The sequence below is a fragment of the Oryzias latipes genome, chromosome 13 (assembly GCF_053564925.1).
Source record: "Oryzias latipes strain Hd-rR chromosome 13, Olatipes_Hd-rR_3.1".
NCBI classification, from domain to species: Eukaryota; Metazoa; Chordata; class Actinopteri; order Beloniformes; family Adrianichthyidae; genus Oryzias; species Oryzias latipes.
Genome location: NC_136249.1, coordinates 20,420,730 through 20,437,676, shown reverse-complemented (window position 1 = coordinate 20,437,676; position 16,947 = coordinate 20,420,730). Strand labels below are relative to the sequence as shown.

The 16,947-nt window shown below is 37.6% G+C and overlaps 1 protein-coding gene across 4 annotated transcripts in view; it reads left to right on the top strand.

Annotated features, from left to right (window-relative positions):
- Window positions 1–16,947, top strand: part of grik4 (glutamate receptor, ionotropic, kainate 4) — a 382,863-nt gene that overhangs the window by 97,133 nt on the left and 268,783 nt on the right. For all 4 annotated transcript variants that reach the window (XM_023961355.2, XM_023961354.2, XM_078930071.1 and 1 more), the window contains one exon: window positions 1,259–1,439. The gene's annotated coding sequence lies outside the window, so the exon portion shown is untranslated. The remainder of the gene's footprint in view (window positions 1–1,258; window positions 1,440–16,947) is intronic.

Below are 16,947 nucleotides of genomic sequence, written 5' to 3'. Positions count from 1 at the left end.
ACATCAAATAGAATTTAAAGTAAAGCAATGTTCAACACAACAAGAGTTTCTTCTCCCCCGTGCGATGGTCTAGTCCAATCAGCTGCCTGCTGAATATAATGCCTCTACTAACTGGTAGGCCTCATTTGATGGCTCCAGCAGCAGCAGCAGCAGCAATACTCACCTCTAATGAAAGTACATTGAAATTAAGCTTAAAATATATGTTTATACATTTTATATTTAAACCTAACAAAAGTGTGTTTTCTTTGTGTTTTGTTTGAAAAGAAAACATGTAAAAGTGAGTGCACAATGTAAAGTGAGAAAATATACTGTATGTAGTGTAGGTGCAGGAGGTTACTGCCCTGATGGGGTGGCAGCCATCCCCCCCTTATTTCATTCTTATTTTACTAGTAATTAACTAGTAATTTTAGCTTATTTGTTCTCATTACTGAAGTACTTTGTGTAAGCAAAGGCCCTGGTTCAAATCCCAGCTGGGACCTTTCTGTGTGGAGTTTGCATGTTGTCTTTGTGCATGAGTGGGTTTTCTCTGGGGACACTGCCCCCCCCCCCCACCCCCCACCCCCACCCACACACACACAGTTAGAAAAAAACATGCTTCATGGGTTAATTACTTGAAAGTGTCCCCAGGTGTGCATGTGGGAGTGTGTGTGGGAGTGTTTGTGTACCCCGTCTTCGGCCAACAGTTGCCAGGACGGGTTCCGGTAACCCTGTGACACCGAAAGGAAAATGGCGGGTTAAGAAGATGGATGGATGGATGTGAAAGAGACGTGTAGTAGTGATAGCTTGCATTGTTGAACATAGATTATTTCTTGTCAACATTTTGTGCTGCATTTGGTTGCAAGTTAGAGGCTACAATTACTGTTTGCTGATGATGGTTTTATTGTTGTTGTCCACACTGATTAGTTTTTTTGTTATTTGCAGTGATAGAAACAAATGTATTCATAATGCTATTGAAAAACAATTGAAATAAGTAGAATTTAAATTCGTTTGTGTTTGAAAATATTGTACTTGCAGCTCCATTGGCAAATTTTCATTTTGACCCTTGGAGGCAAAAAACTTGAACCTCCCTCACTAAAAGTAAAAAATGTAGCTTTCTTTAAATTCATGCATTGTGAACCCAATTACAATACTGGATTATAAACGGCACCATGTCAGAGAATGGGAAAACGTTTCCAATTTTATGAATATTTTGGTACAAGCCACTACTTGTTTTGATTTTTTTTCCCACTCAGATTTTTGTCTCTTGTTTCTCTCCTAGAGTCACCATCAGCAGCACCATCAGAGCCATCCTGTGTGTCCATGTGTGCACACTCTTGTGATATCCTGCACAATATGTGCATGTGAGATGAGAAGAAGCTAAGTGGCTACAACAATTTCTTGGATCATCAGCCTTTTGTGCTGCAGGATGAAGAAGAGTCTCGCTCTGCTGTAAATCAAAGGTAGGTGAGGATGTTTCAGAATCAGTGGGCTGTTTTCTGCTGTGTTGATTGACACTGTGGCTGGTGAGACAGAGAGAAAGAAAAGGATGACTGACAAAGAGTTTAGGCAAAGGTCCATCTGCCATCTGTTTGCTGTAAGATTGGGGACGGAGGTCTGTCAGCTCTGTGTGTGCAGAAAAGGAAAAAAAGGTTGGTAGAAATGCTGCTATTGCAACATTATGTAGACATCTGGATTTCACTAATTGAGCATCCTGCTATGGTAATTGAGTGCAGTTTTTAATCAACTGTTGAAAAAATAGTGACCTGCTCAAACCTGGAAATTCAGCAACTTTGGTAACATAGCCAGGTATTATGCAGCAGTAAACCAGGTGCAACAGCCCGACTGGTAGTAAGTTCTGGTTCAGCTCCTGTATTGCGGCACTGTCTAACAAACCTCCTGTACGAGCAAGATGTAACATTCCCCAGTCACTCGTTGCACTCTGCACTCTTCAATTGTTTAAACCCCTGGCGATGTGATTTAATCTTGTACAGAACATAGACATCTGGGCAAAAAAAAAGCAAACCTGTACAGAGGATGCAGGTGGCTTATACAAAATGTGCAAGATCAGAGCCACAAGGGAACTGCAAGACACATCTGTGCTTCCTTTAAAATGCAGCTGCACTTGTCTGTGACCCTCCACGAGCCTAGACAAACCAAAAACTCATAGAACCTTAGGGGTCAACCCCTAGACAGGTGAATGTGAATAAGGCATTAGTTGTTATATGTTAGGAGAGAAAATGCACTCTAGAATAAACGTTGTTTAACAGGTGCCATGTTTTAGCAAAGCTATTAGTTTCTATGTTTGCAGTCCCCGAACAGGCTGGGATTACAATAAATTCTCAAGGCTGTATATATACTAAGTGTACCAATCCCCCTCTCTAACATCCCTCTCTCTTCTTCCCTTCTTTCCTTTTCCGTCCGGTCCAACACCAAAGATTTTCAAACATGATTGAAATTAATAAAGTTTGGCCTCAATTACAAAAGGGGTTTATTCAGACATACCTTTGGTTTGTCTGAAGATTAATAACCCCTGTTGTTAAAGTAAAATATGTCCAACACAAGAGGCCCTCAGTTCTCACCTGCTTGCCCAGCTGTTGGACAGGACAAGTTAAAAAAAAAGAAAAAAAAAGTGTACCAATCCCCAGCTAAATGAGTCTGGAAGGATTGATTGTGGAAGTGAAATGTTTTGCACTGTTTGTGTGTTTTCTTTTACAGCCACTACGTACATTTTACGCATATTGCATGGATAAAAATTGGTCATACGTGAGAAAAGTTGTGGTTTTTAAGTGAAATTTTAACAGATCTATCACAAATAAACCATTAAAACCACAGAAGAAGTAGGAGTAAACCACACAAAGAACACTCAAATCAACATGAAGCGTGTGTGATTATTGTGCTGTCTGTATGCAACTCATTAGTGATTTGTGTGTCAATTACATAATTTGAATTTGAAATATGCACCGTATACGTGATATAAAAGTTATACATCGATGGTGCATGTGTGAAAAGTCAGTTAGACATACATGGAACGGTTGTGGAAAGTCACAAATTTGTGTATAAATCTCGCAAAAATCACACAGAATTGCATATGATTTACATAATAAGCAACGTAAAATTAGAATTTGAACGACATCTTGTGTTATTGTGTTAATTTTAGTTTCCTGTATACTTTTTTGGCATTCGGAGCAGACAGCAAAGTAAGAACTTCATTTTGCAGGGAAACCTGTTTCTTACTGTGCATATGACAATAAACCCTTTCAATCTTGAATCTTAAAATACACATAAACTGTGTAATTCTCAACCATCCAAAAATTTTGGACAGCTCAAAACTGAATTCACGTAAAGACCAATCAGCCAAAACCCTTTGACGGAAATCTGTGCACATAGACAAATTACAAGCCCAAGAAACACTTATGACGCATGTATCAGGAAAGACCGAAATTTCATAGGTGGAAAATGCGCCAAATGTCTGTGTGACACGGCCTTTACATTAGTCAAATTGCCATTGGTCTGGCTAACATGATGTCACTGTCTACTGCCGTATGTGTCTCTGATGCTCCCACCCTGGAAATAACGGGCTCTCACCATTGCCCTGTCTATTGGACATCAAAGCAGCCTTACCTTGCCACAGGCGATAATCCAAGGATATACATGCTTTCATCATATCTGCTGTGTCAAATAAAAGCGATATGATTGTAATGTCGACGTGCGTCACACTTATCTCATATATATTTCACTTAAATGTCCATTTTTAAGTTTTCTTTGAAATATAACTGTTTTTATTTTTGGTATCTTGACTTATTTTTTATTGGAAGAATTAAATGAAGCCCTTAGTCCAAAATATGTTCACGGTTATGTTCATCCAACCCGCTGGTCAACTTTTCATCATGTGGTCCATTTCTAATCAGCTGGGTACTGTGCATTATAATTGGACAACTTTCAGTGAACATCTGTGTATTTTTTCATTCCATCAACGTGGTAGCTGAAAAAGAAGTCAGTTTCTCTTTTGATATGGAAGACGTTTCACCCCTTATCTGAGAGGCTTCTTAATTCTGAAATACTGGGGTGCAAGAGCAGGTTCTATATCCTTCAAGGAAGAAAGTGTTCACAACATGACTCCCTTATACTGCTTAGAGAAAAATAGGCTGAGAAAAAAGTGGTTTTGGGTTGTTGTAAGTCCTACCGTTCGTAGCTGTTGTGAGAACGGACAGCCTTGTCTGCTTCTCTGGGTAAAACCAGTGTGTCGGGTTTCAAGAGAAAGTTTGGCCCATTGTGGTTCCGATGTGTAGACCACACCTGGATCAAGATCAAACCCAAATTAATTCTGTGGACAAAACATCAAATTCACTTGGGAGGAGAACAGCCTGCCTCTCATGACAACAAAAATAGTAAGCTGGCAAATTCAAAATCCAGTCAGTTTTTGTGAAGATCGCTAAAATCAATTAAAGAAAGCCATTTTTTGTGTTTCTATTTTTTATTTTTTTGTTTTGAAAACAGATGAAGCACGTCTTAGAAAAGTGAAGATGAAAGATTCCTTACATCATTTAAAAACTTGCACAACATATTGCAGGGTGATAAACATAGATGTAATACAGATGAAAGAAACTTCTTTAGGTTTCCTTCATTAAATGCTGTCCCTCAAACAAAAAAGTCTGGTAAACAGGACTGCGACTTGATGAAAAACAAGGTAAACAAATAAAATTAAAAACACATCCAAACATGCATCAAAAACTGCTCTCCTTCTGTGAGCAAGACAATGTAAAAAAAGAAAAAATCAGAAAAAATAGAAAAAAAGGTTTTTATCGTAAGTTGTTTATTGAACCATAATCCTGCAGTGTGTGCGTGAAAAGGGATAACTTTATTGAGATTTTTTTTTTAGCTGGGAAGGTTTTGTCAATCCTTGTAAAATGGACCCATTAAATCATCAGTCTTTTACAGTCTTCCTCTAAAAGGAGTTAAAATAAACAAGCTGAATGAACTTTTGCCTTTAGAAAACTTTATCTAACTGTCTTGGCAATTTAGAGATGACCAATTTGAGTAGAAAAGTTCTGTATTGTATGAAAAAGCATTTACACAGGAGTTCTTTTTTTCATTCTCCTTTTTTTTGGCAGCCATTATTACTGTCAATCACTTCATTTGTACAATTTCTGTACAAATGCTCCTTTTTGACACTATAGTAGATGAGAAGATCAAACACGGTTCTTCTATGAGTAATAAAGACTATGTTTTCTTGTATAAAAATAATGATTTACTTTAGCTGATGGTCTGAAGCGGGATTTTTTTTCATTAAAAATATTAAAAACCACCATAAACCATATTGATTTCTCATGACCTTAATAAAAAGTTAAAAGTTAAGGTCCCGTTAGCAGTCACCCATCTAGGGCTACATTCACACTGCAGGGCTTAATGCTCAATTCCGATTTTTTGAAAAACTCAGATTTTTTGCAAGGCCGTTCAAATTTCCAATTAAATGCGAACTTTTGTGAAGAAATGACCCAGAAGTGACCCTCATCAGCAGAAGAGTACTCAACGGGGAACGACGTCACTGTTGTTTGTGGAAGTAGCTAACGTTAACAATGGATGTCAACAACAGTGTTGCTAACAGCGGAGCTCTTTTTGCATTATTACATTTTTTTTCACAAAGGAGCAACCACAATTACAATTTTCTCATTCTAAGAAGGCATTGGAGCCAGGATCGTCTGTACCCACTGTTGTGGAATGGGGATGTTTATGTGCTGCGGCCGTGCGCGCGTGTGTTTGTGTAAGAGATAGGAGAAGAGCGCGTGCAGCGCAGGAGGTAGTGAGAGGGGCAGTGTAGGCGCGCATTCATGTTGTGTGTTACGGAGGAAGGAGAACGATAATAAAAGAAGGCTCCCCCCGGCAGAACTGCTATTGAGTCTTTATTAACCCGCTCTAGAGAATCTGAGGGTCCCCCACGCTTTTGACCACTGTCGGAAAGGGAAAAAAAGTCATCCCAGGAAAGGTTCAACACCACGCCCGGTTGCGATGAGAGCCCTTGAGTTTTACCTGAAAAGAGCGCTCACCCCAAATATTAATGAAATCAGTGACCTCGCTTCCCTTCCACTGACTGGTCTCAGCAGCATCGTCCGCCATGGTTGATGTTTATGTTCTCGTTCCCACCTACTTCCACACAGAATTAAAATAAAAATAAAATAGGTTTATAGTTATAAATATAATTATAATAATAACTAATAATAATTATATAATATAAAATTATAATTAAAAAAATCATATAAATATAATAAAAATAATAAAAAATATAAAATAAAATTTTCTTTAGTTGATTACATATTATTTATGTGTTGTTGCTGTAATTATTCAATGTTTGCAGGTCTTATGTGTGTCTCAACTCTGCATAAAACCAAACAGCTTATTCTACTATTAATTGTTTTTTGGTAAATTGTCTGATCTACAACAACAAAAAAGTGGTTATTGTGTGCTCAGTAAATCACTGCTTATTGCTAATCTGCCAGGGACACAGTAATATATTTAGGGATCTATATATTCTCCTTTTTTATGGTATTTTTTAATGCTTGTTTATGCAGATGTGAGAGGCAGATGAAAGTCTCAGAACATAAAGTAATAATAAAGTAATAATAATTATACCAATGTCCTCTTGTCTTGATTGGAACAGAAACTTAAGGAAAGGTAATTTTACCATGCAACGCCACACCAATCACTTAGACACTTCTATTGCACTTGTACTTTGTTTAATTTCTGAGACAACTAGCTGTGCAGAAATCAGTTTTTTATAACGTACTTGATTGGACTTGATTCCAGTGGTATCCATCTTGTGTTTCTGTGTTTCCATGTATTCCTAGAAGAAAACAAATATAAATGCAAAATAATCCTTGTGATGTGTAAAAAAGCTCATGTTTCTGTGGGCAATCATATGCTAAACAGTGAATATTTCTCTTCATCCAACTTTTATTGCATTTACCAAAAAAAAAAGGACAAATCTGGAAGTTAATGCCAACAGCACTAGCACTCATGCACCCACACACAACCTGATGCTGATACACAAAAAAAAGAGAGAAAAGACGAGGCATGCTTATTGCTGTGTACTTGTGCAAGAAGCATCTTAAGCATAAAAAAAAGGTATCAGCTTGTCCGCATTCTGCACCTTTTTTATCTCATCTCTTCATAATGTACCCTATATCGTAACACATGCACTCCGTCTTGACAGACAGATATGAATGTTATGACTCTTGTGCTATAAAGCCTGACATTGTGCTTTTTGAAAATGGATAAACAGAACCACCATCCAGCAACTGAAAGGGCAAGGCTTAATGGTGAGAAAATGTCTTTGCAAATTATACACATCTGCCTCAGCCTTGAAAGATCTCTGCCAAAGGTTTGTGAATGTGAATATCATCTTGTTCACTTTTTTGTTCAGTCCACACCTGCCTACACTTTCCATCAAAAACAGTATCAAAATATGTTGCATCGTTTTTAATTAATAACAATAGAGTTGCAGTAGATTGCTTGTTGACCCTTTTAACAAAATGATAAAATGGAAAAATTTGAAGAAAAGACACACTTTCAATTTCACCATATTATTCAAGTGGTTTATAAAAGGAAGTCAGTCAACAACAAGTAGGCAACTATTAATTAAACAAGGAGTTGTAGTGAGATTAATTTTCTGTACTGACAGTTTTTGAAAATGCATTTCTTTACAAATGATACAAAATTACCCATTCATTATCAGATTAGGAGTAAAAGCTGAAGTATACAGGTTGCATATCACCACAATCGATTAGCATCTAAGCATAAATAGACAAAAAAAAACACTATTTGTTTGCACATCTTCCCTTGTTCTAACACAAGTCTCGGCAAGTAAAGCTAAGCTCACGCTGGCATAGTAAAGACCAATTTAAATTCATTTAATAGGAAACACACTTTGCATTTTTGTTCCACCCTACTACACCCTCAGGTGGGTTTGGTTTGTCAGGAGTCCAAATGAATGAACTCTCAGTGCATTCTACAGGGAGTCACTTTCTCCAAGGCACCAGCTAAAATCTGCGACTGACAGAATTTGACTTTTTACTGACTTTGGCTCCGATGAAGTAGTTTGAGGAGATGGTTTCAGTTTTATTGCCTGCAAATAAAATTTTGCATAAGATGAAAGTATGGGATATCACTGTGCTGCAGATGGTATAATATAGCCTCTCAGTATGACTTAGTCAAAGCATTCTCTTTTGCTAACGTGCAAATCTTTCTTCTCAGGCCTAGTGCAAAACACTGAGCTGCTGTGGTCATTAACTGTCACTTCATCACTTGTGCTTGCAGGACTGAAGAAAAGTCCTCTTTTCCAGCTTAGCTGAAACAACACCTTGCATGTCTGATGAGCTCCTTCTCATTTTCAGAGCAAGTTATACACACTTCACACTCAAAAAACGTTCACTTTGAATGAACATAAAAAAATTATGGAAAGGATTTCCACATGATTAGATTGCGTTACTTGAACAAAAATGAATCATGTTGGTCCTACATAATTTATTTGGGTTGGCTCAACTTAATTAATTTAGGTTGGGTCAACTTAATGTATTTAGGTTCAAACTAATAAATTTAAGTTGATTCAATTTAAATAGAGCAGTTGCACCCAACTTTAAATTGATATTGTTGCTCACTCTAAAAAGAAAAAAGTTGATCCAATTTAATTGAATCACTTCAATTGGTCACACCTAAGTAAATTAAGTTTATTTAACTTGAATTTCTATTTATTTCTATAATTTTATTTATTCATCTGTAATTGATATGTTGTTCCAAAGTTACAACCAATGGGTCTTTTAATTTTCACATCAAAGACATGAATTACCCAGCAAAGTCCCACATCACCAGACAGGAGCTCAACTACCGCGAACTCTGTGTTAAGTATTGGAACATTAACAGTTTGCCACACAAGGGGGTTGGTCTTCATCCTCTACCAAACTTTAACTCATGGTGCAAAAAAAAATAAACATAACAGTTTAAATCACTAGTTAAAACAGAGTAAAACAGCTAGACAATAAAACCCATGGACAAAAACTCACACTTAGACCCCAATCTGCCCAGATAGACAAAGAAAATGGTATCCCACAATTCCTTGCGATTACTAATGCATCCAATTTAATGGTATCATGTTGGATCAACATGATTGAAATTAGTAACTTTTAAATGGATTATTTTTATGTACAATCGACATGATTCATTCACGTAAGATTTACAAACATAAAATTTTCTGGTTGAAATGACAAGTTACTTTTTCGTTAACTTAATTGGCTGGTAATTTCCTTTTTTTGAGTGCACTTTCACCCGCATGCGTGTGTGTACTGTAAACTTGTGTGTATCGTACATATGTTAAATGAACCATTTGTATTTGTGTGTTGACTGAACTCTGCCTCAGGCTGCTCCTGTCTTTGTTGATGTTAGGCCCCCTGCCTTTTTCCTGCCTCTTTTCCCTGCTGCTCCTGAGAAGTAGAGATAAGGTGCTCTGATGTTTGTCTTTACCCTGGCAGATTACTGAAGCAGGCAGATACAAGGACTCTGGCAGATGGCTACAGTACATGTGAGGCCACAGCGCAACTTGCTCTGAATGCTTAAAGATGACCAGAAGGTCAAGTCACCATCGTCATTCCACCGCACTTCTTTTTCCTGGATTTGTTTCTCAGTGATGTACTGATCAGAGAGGCAGACATTAGACAGTATCATGTCGGCAATTGTCATTTAAGATTAATTGGTCTGGAAAGTAATTATATCATTGATATATGCAATGGCAGTTAGAAGGGTTAATAATACATATGATTTGAGGGGCCACATAATATTTGCCACATAACAAGGCACATTTAAAATCCTTGATTTTATCGGGTTCAGGTCAGAACTCTGTGGAGACCAGTCAAGTTCATCCACACCAGACTCTGTCATCCATGTCTTTATGGACCTTGCTTTGAGCACTGGTCCACAGTCATGTTGGTAGAAGAAGGGCCCCACTCCAAACTGTTATCACAAGGTTGGGAGCATGGAAGTGTCTAAAATGTTTTGGTATTCTAAAGCATTCAAAGTTTCTTGCACTAGAACAAAGGGGCCAAGTCTAAGTCCTGAAAAAAAAAAACACACCATAATTCCTCCTCCACCAAATTTCACACTCGGGACAATGCAGTCCCAAATGTACCGTTCTCCTGGCAACCTCCAAACCCAGACTTGTCCATCAGATTGCCAGATGGAAAAGCGTGATTCGTCACTCCAGAGAAGGTTTCTCCACTGCTCTCGAGTCCAGCGGCGGTGTGCTTTACACCACTGCTTTCTACGCTTTGCATTGCACTTGGTGATGTGTGGCTTGGATGCAGCTGCTCGGCCATGGAAACCCATTCCATGAAGCTTTCTGCGTACTGTACTTTGACTTATCTGAAGGTCGCATGAAGTTTGGAGCCCTGTAGCAATTGACTGTGCAGAAATTTAGCGACCTCTTTACACTATGCGCTTCAGCATCCGCTGACCCTTCTCCGTCAGTTTATGTGGCCTACCACTTGGTGGCTGAGTTACTGTTGTTCCCAAACTCTTCCATTTTGTAATGATAGAGCTGACAGTTGACTGGAATATTTAGGAGGGAGGAAATTTCACGACTGGATTTGTTGGAAAGGTGGCATCCTATGACAGTTCCATGCTGGAATTCACTGAGCTTCTGGAGCGGCTCATTCTTTCTCAAATGCTTGTAAAAACAGTCTGCATGCCTGATTGCTTGATTTTATACACCTGTGGCTAGGCTAAGTCATCAGGACACCCGATTCTGATCATTTGGATGGGAGAGCGATACTCAAAGTAAAGTTGTGTTTCTCAGACTCTTTTGTCTCGCTTAATGCCCCTTATACATGAGATCAAGAACTTGGCATTTATTGAAAGCGCGCTTTATAATCAGATTGTGCGAAAAATACGGTAATCAAGTTTTTTGTTACGGTTGTATATGATGTGTTTGAGAGATACTATTTTGAGACCCCTCACCATTCACTTCCAAAGTTTAGAGGAAAGCAGAGTTTGGGTAAATCTATCCATCTGATCACAATTACAGATATCTAGCTTTCGTTTAATTTTATTTTGCATGTTCTTAATCCATCAGTCTGTAATTTATAGAAGCCACTGTTCCACATTCTCCTTCTAAAGGATGATGAAGCAAGAGAGATTTCTTTGTCGTTGTTCTCCCAGCAGCTATTATGACATTTTTAGTATTGTTTCTAGACTAAAATTAGCTATTATATGAATATCTTAGTGCATGTGTAGAGTTGTTTCAAGAAACAAGTTTTCAAATCTATGTTTTTACATGTAGGAACTTTTGTCTCTTTAAAATTCACCCTGAGAGAAGTGAGCTGGGACCCTGTAGGGTATGATAAAAGGAAAAATAGTTTGTGTAAAACTCCCTAATTAGCCCTTTTTAGTTGTGCAAAGAACACTTGAGAGAAAATTGCTGCATCTCTTATACTTCAAACTTGGAAGAGAGGGAACCATAAGGAGAAAAGGAGCTAAAACGGCATTTGTTCGAGGTTCATATGTGTGCTCAAGAGATCTGGGATTTCATCTGTATTATACCTTTGTGCCTCAGCAGATTATCTTCTGAACAAGTACAGAGCTTCTCCACTGAGAGAGGAGCGGCTGAGAGAATTAACAGAGTTGATGTGCCGCAGAAGGAGAACAGACAATGTAGACAATAAGGGTTTTAAAAAAAATGTTTTCCAAACTGAGCACCGTGCTCTGCTCTTTTTTTTCTCAAAATGTGTATTTGTGCTGCTGCTGTGCAGAGCGTTTTATCAACCATTAAGAGAATGACATAAAAAAGCTCCCGGCTTAAGTGCGTTTGTGTTATTTAAAACTCTGAACTTGTTGATCTCTGCCGTTTGGTATAGTCCTCATTCTATCTTCAGTTCAGTTAGAGCTGAGTTTTGATCAGTATTCTTGAAGACCGTTGTTAGGCCACTTTGTAAAAATAAGAATGTGTGGCTGCTGGCAACATCTGAAAGTTTTATTTCACTTTAACATGTGAATTGTGCATCTTCATAGCACTCTTAAAGAGAAACAAAACACACACAAACTCATGCGATACCAAGACAAGCAACACGCGTCACATTCTAAGTAACAAACAAATGCTTGAATACAAGACAGTATCTGACTGAATCTACCGCATGTTTAAAAATAGGAAAGTTGCTGTTTCAACTTTAATTGAATAACCTATGAGTGAAGGCTGGTGCTTTGGGCAGATTTCAGCTTGCAGTGAGTTGCAACAGACAGTTGACATGTATAGCAGCAAGGTATGGAGTGATTCAAACAGTAGTTTTCTGTCAAAAACGAGGAAATAACTTTGTTTGATCTCATTGAGTGCAATGAAACTGCTTTAACTATGGCGGTTTGTGGTAATCCTGTACACAAATGGGTGTTCAGGTTGAAAGAGAACTTCAGCTATATTCTTGTTACACGGCCAGAAAGCAAGGGTCCAACACTAAACAGGCCGCTGCTATTTCTAAATGTTGAGTCATTTCTAATATCCAGCTTTGGAATAGAGTGTTACCTTTAGATTCTGTTTACTTTCATTGGCTAAGCATGTTTCTTCCATAGGACATTTTGAGGACATCAGCTGGACTACAATCCTGCTACTTCGTAAGTAGGTGTAGTACCTGCTGAATAGAAATGAATACCCTTCACAGATTCACTTGTCCTAACTCAGAGGCTCATTGTACTACAAAGAGATGGAGGGGGTGGGGGTTGACAAATAAGAATTTGGAAGAACAAATTAAGTCTGTGCTGACTGATAAAAAGTAAAAGCAGGTGAGGGGAAATTTGGATAAAAAATGAGATGAGAAGCAAGAGATAAACTGCAAATATAAAAATAACTAACACAAAGAGAATTACAAATCTTACATTTAAAGAATAGTGGAAAAAGTAAAGAAAGAGTTTTTTGATTAAGGTATTTGTTATTTAGGTGTCTTTAGAGACAGGCACTGTGTTAAAGAGTTCAATCTAAATGTTGTCTGAAGAAATCACTGGACTCCAAAAAAAAAAAAAAAAAAGGACTGCACTTGTATTCCTCTGTATTTCTCCACGCTTTAATAGATTGAGAGTTTGAACGAACAAGCGTATCTCCTGTGTGACATTTCTATTCCACCTTTTAGCTTTTCCTGAGCCATGAACAACTCTCCCATGACACCACCGAAGGAAAGCAGATGTTAATGGTGGGAAGACAATTTACCATTAAGTAACCCCCATGTCTGTGTGTGAATGACAGGTACTTATCAGAGCTCCAGAACACTAATCAAAGTTGAAATGGGGTCAGTTTGAATTAAAGACCAATTAATTAAAATGTCCAGAGTTCATGCAAGCCTCCTATTCGTTTATCACTTCAAGCACAGAGAGAGACGTTTGTAAGGCCAGAAATGATAGGAACATGCTTTTAAACTAGCTGATACACCACAGATACCCTCAGTGTGTTTTTGGTAATCACCGACATAGTGCTCTGTTATCTTAAAGTAGGCCCCAGCCCCAATCCTTAGTGGTTATGGATTTGCCCTGTGTTTGTTGAGTTCCCTTTTGAGAAAAGAAGGGCCTTTTTATGATCCACATTATTAGCAAACCACACCAATGTTTACTTGTCACCAAATCAAGACGTTTATTTCAGTAAAACTCAACCTTTCGTTTGAAAACACACTGTTGTAATGGGCCCACATTTCTATTCACAATAGGGTTATGATTGCAGGCCAGATTTTTTAGGAGTCAGTTTGGTTGGTTTTAAAACTCCTCTGACCTGGTTGATCTGGTGTTGACTAAAAGAGGTAACTCTGGTCTGCCTGGAAACAAGGGTCTTAGCTTGTTTGCAAAATGAGACTGCAGTTTGCCTGCAATAAAGAGAACACCAAAAAAAAAACTGTTTACTGTTTGTTTGTTTTTTCCTTGTGTTTTTTTTCTTGTAGTCAGTGATTATTATGTGCAGAACCTCTGTCTGACAATGCAACTTCTGCATTGTGGTCTATTCTTGGGAGTGCAGTGTGAAAAGACACTAATTACTCGAAAATCACAACAGCAGTGAGTCAGCCAGACATTCCTGGTCTGAAAGTAATAGAAAAAATAATCTCACAAAACAAACACTAACTTTTTTCACTAAGACATTTGTTTTAAAATAATGTTTTGGCTGTACATTTTCGGAGGATTCAGTTAGATGCAATGTGATTCCTCAACACTTAAAATAAGTTAACTTTGCTTCCTAGTTTTTGTATTTTTTTAGTCGCTAATGTGCACGTTTGTTGCAACTAAGTGGTGAGGCAAATAACTTAACTGTAAAATGTTTGTAATATTTGAGTGTGTCTGTGGAGAGGTCCCACCCTTTAGACTCTACACCTGACAGTAATAATGATAAATCTCCAGCAACTTGTTCCTTTCTACCCCCCACCCCCACTTCTTTAAATCTCCAACTTCATTAACCCCCCTTTTTTCCTCCCATTTCTCTTGTACCCTTATCCGCCGTCACTAGCATCCCACTCTCTCCTTCTCTCTCTTTTTTTTCCCCATTCTGGTTTAACAAGAAATGTATGCAAACATAATAGTATTTAATAATAATATAAATAAGGTTTAGCCACACAAAAGTGTTTTATACAAATATATATATAAGATATATATATATATATATATATATATATATATATATATATATATATATATATATATATATATATATATATATATATATATATATATATATATATATATATATATATATTGCATGTGTGAAGATTCATAAACCCCTGTTGTAACTGTAAAATCTGTCTAACACAGGAGACCTTCCGCTCCATGTGTTTGTTTAGGTGTTGGACAGGACAGTGCAGGAAATGTGCTTTTGGAATTTTCTGGTATCCATAGATTTGTGGTTACTTCAACAAGAGGTGATACAGTTTTGAGAATGCGTGACAATCAAATATCCTTCCTCTAAGGTTTTGTACTTGAAGTTTATTCAAATAATTTCTTTTTGAAATGCATGAAACCATCTTACCTTGCTATAATGAGTAAATTAGTGAAGGAAAAAAAATCAGTTTCACTTGGAATCCCGTTGCATAAATCCTGGACTTCTACTTAAGCAACCCCAGTTAGAGCCCAACAAGAATTTTGTTTTAATGTTGCTCTGATTATTCAGGCCAGACATATACTCCATGGTCCCGTCTGTGGATTGTACTTTGCTCCAAAACAGTAAAATGCCTTGAACTGTTTTTTTTAACTTCCCAGAAGATGACAACACCAGCAACAACTGTTTTTTAGGATCAGTTCTTGGCAGGTTGGGACACAAACCTAAATGCTTTACAACAGTTAATTTAGAAAACTCGAGTTTTAAGAAAAATCTTCACTAATGTTGATGATCCAACCATTAAGGGCTAATAGTCAGTAGTTTGATTTTTATTTCCCAAATGTAATTATCTCGTTTGACTTATTTTCCATGAAAGGAACATTCTAATAAAAAACGTTATTTGTTGTCATGCACGTAAAATTTTATTTGCCTACTACTAAGACACATTATGGTTTTCTTTGTATTATTTGCACATGCGAACAAGTAGAAATGTTCTTTTTTACCAGCTTTTATCCATGGCTGTGAAGACTGTCACGGAGAAAGAAATAAAGCATGCAGTAGGGCATCCATAAAAGCTTGTTCTGCGTTCTGCCTCCTCTCACTTTGTCTTTGTGGCTTGGCCTTTTCAAATCTCTCATTTTCACAGCTTGCTGGTCAACAAAGACTCTGCGGGTGTTGCTGTGGGTTTGCTGGTCTATGTGCACGCTGCAGTGGCACGAGCATTTGAAATGTTTCATTTGTGATGGAGAAGCAACTTTTTAATGAATTAAATCCTTGGGTGGGAATTTGTCTGAAAGGCTTAAATAAACTGAAGCATTTACATGCAGTTATGAAAAATATCTGTAGGGCTTTAATGACAGTCATAAGCACATATATTTGTGGTGGCATTTATTTCTTATTTTTCAAAAGAAAATTTAAAAAGGTTTCACAATATAGTTTCTGTACAATACCAAGGTCCCAAAACAATGAATTCTTAATGCAAAAGAGGAAAAATGTGCATCTTATTTTGTACCAAATAAAAGTAGAAGCTTCTGTAAGTTATTTCACTTTTATTTTTATTGTAGTTTTATTTTCATTTAGACAACATAGAAAAAAAATGCACTTTTTAAACTTGTTTATTTGATTGTTTGACCCAGTCAATGACAGGTTCTGAAACGGACTCTATGTCATGGTTTGAGTTTGTTTTGTCTTGGGTTTTGCTTTAAGTTCTTGTTCTGTCTTGTTTGGTTCTGTTTCCTGTTTTATTTTGAAAGGGTTCCTGTCTTGTCTTGTCTTGAGTTGTACTTCCTTGGTCCCCATGTGCCCTGATCGTGTTCACCTGTGTCTTGTATGCCCTGTCTGTATATAAGTCTTGTCTCTGCCTTCCTCTTGTGCTGGTCCATTAGCTTCTGGTCATGGTGTCACGTCTTCTTGTCTTAGTGTCCTTGTTCCATGTTCTTCGCCACGCCACAGTAAGTTTTGTTTTGTTTTGTAATCCTGCTCGGCAGCGCCTTTTGTTTGTTTATTAAACCCTCTAGTCCCGAAACCGTTTTGCCTCCCGTCTCTGCGTCTGGGTCGTACCGGCTCTCGAGCCCCCCTAACCGTGACACTCTACTTCATTTTTTTTCTCTCTTGCTGTCTGAATCTGTGTTCTACTTGTTCCTCCTTTAAAGTTCCACTACAATAATCTTTTGATCTATTGTAAAACGGTTCCCAGTGATCTTTTAATTACTATTATGCCATTTTAGCCAAAGAAACCAAAATATGTTTGTTTTTAGAACATAGCTTCTGTAGATCGGCAGGAGTTCATTTCATATTCCCTTCTTATTTGTGGATGAGGCTTTTGGTGTGGAAGTAAACCTCTCCTCATTTCCCATGATCCTTTTGTTTACCCTCTC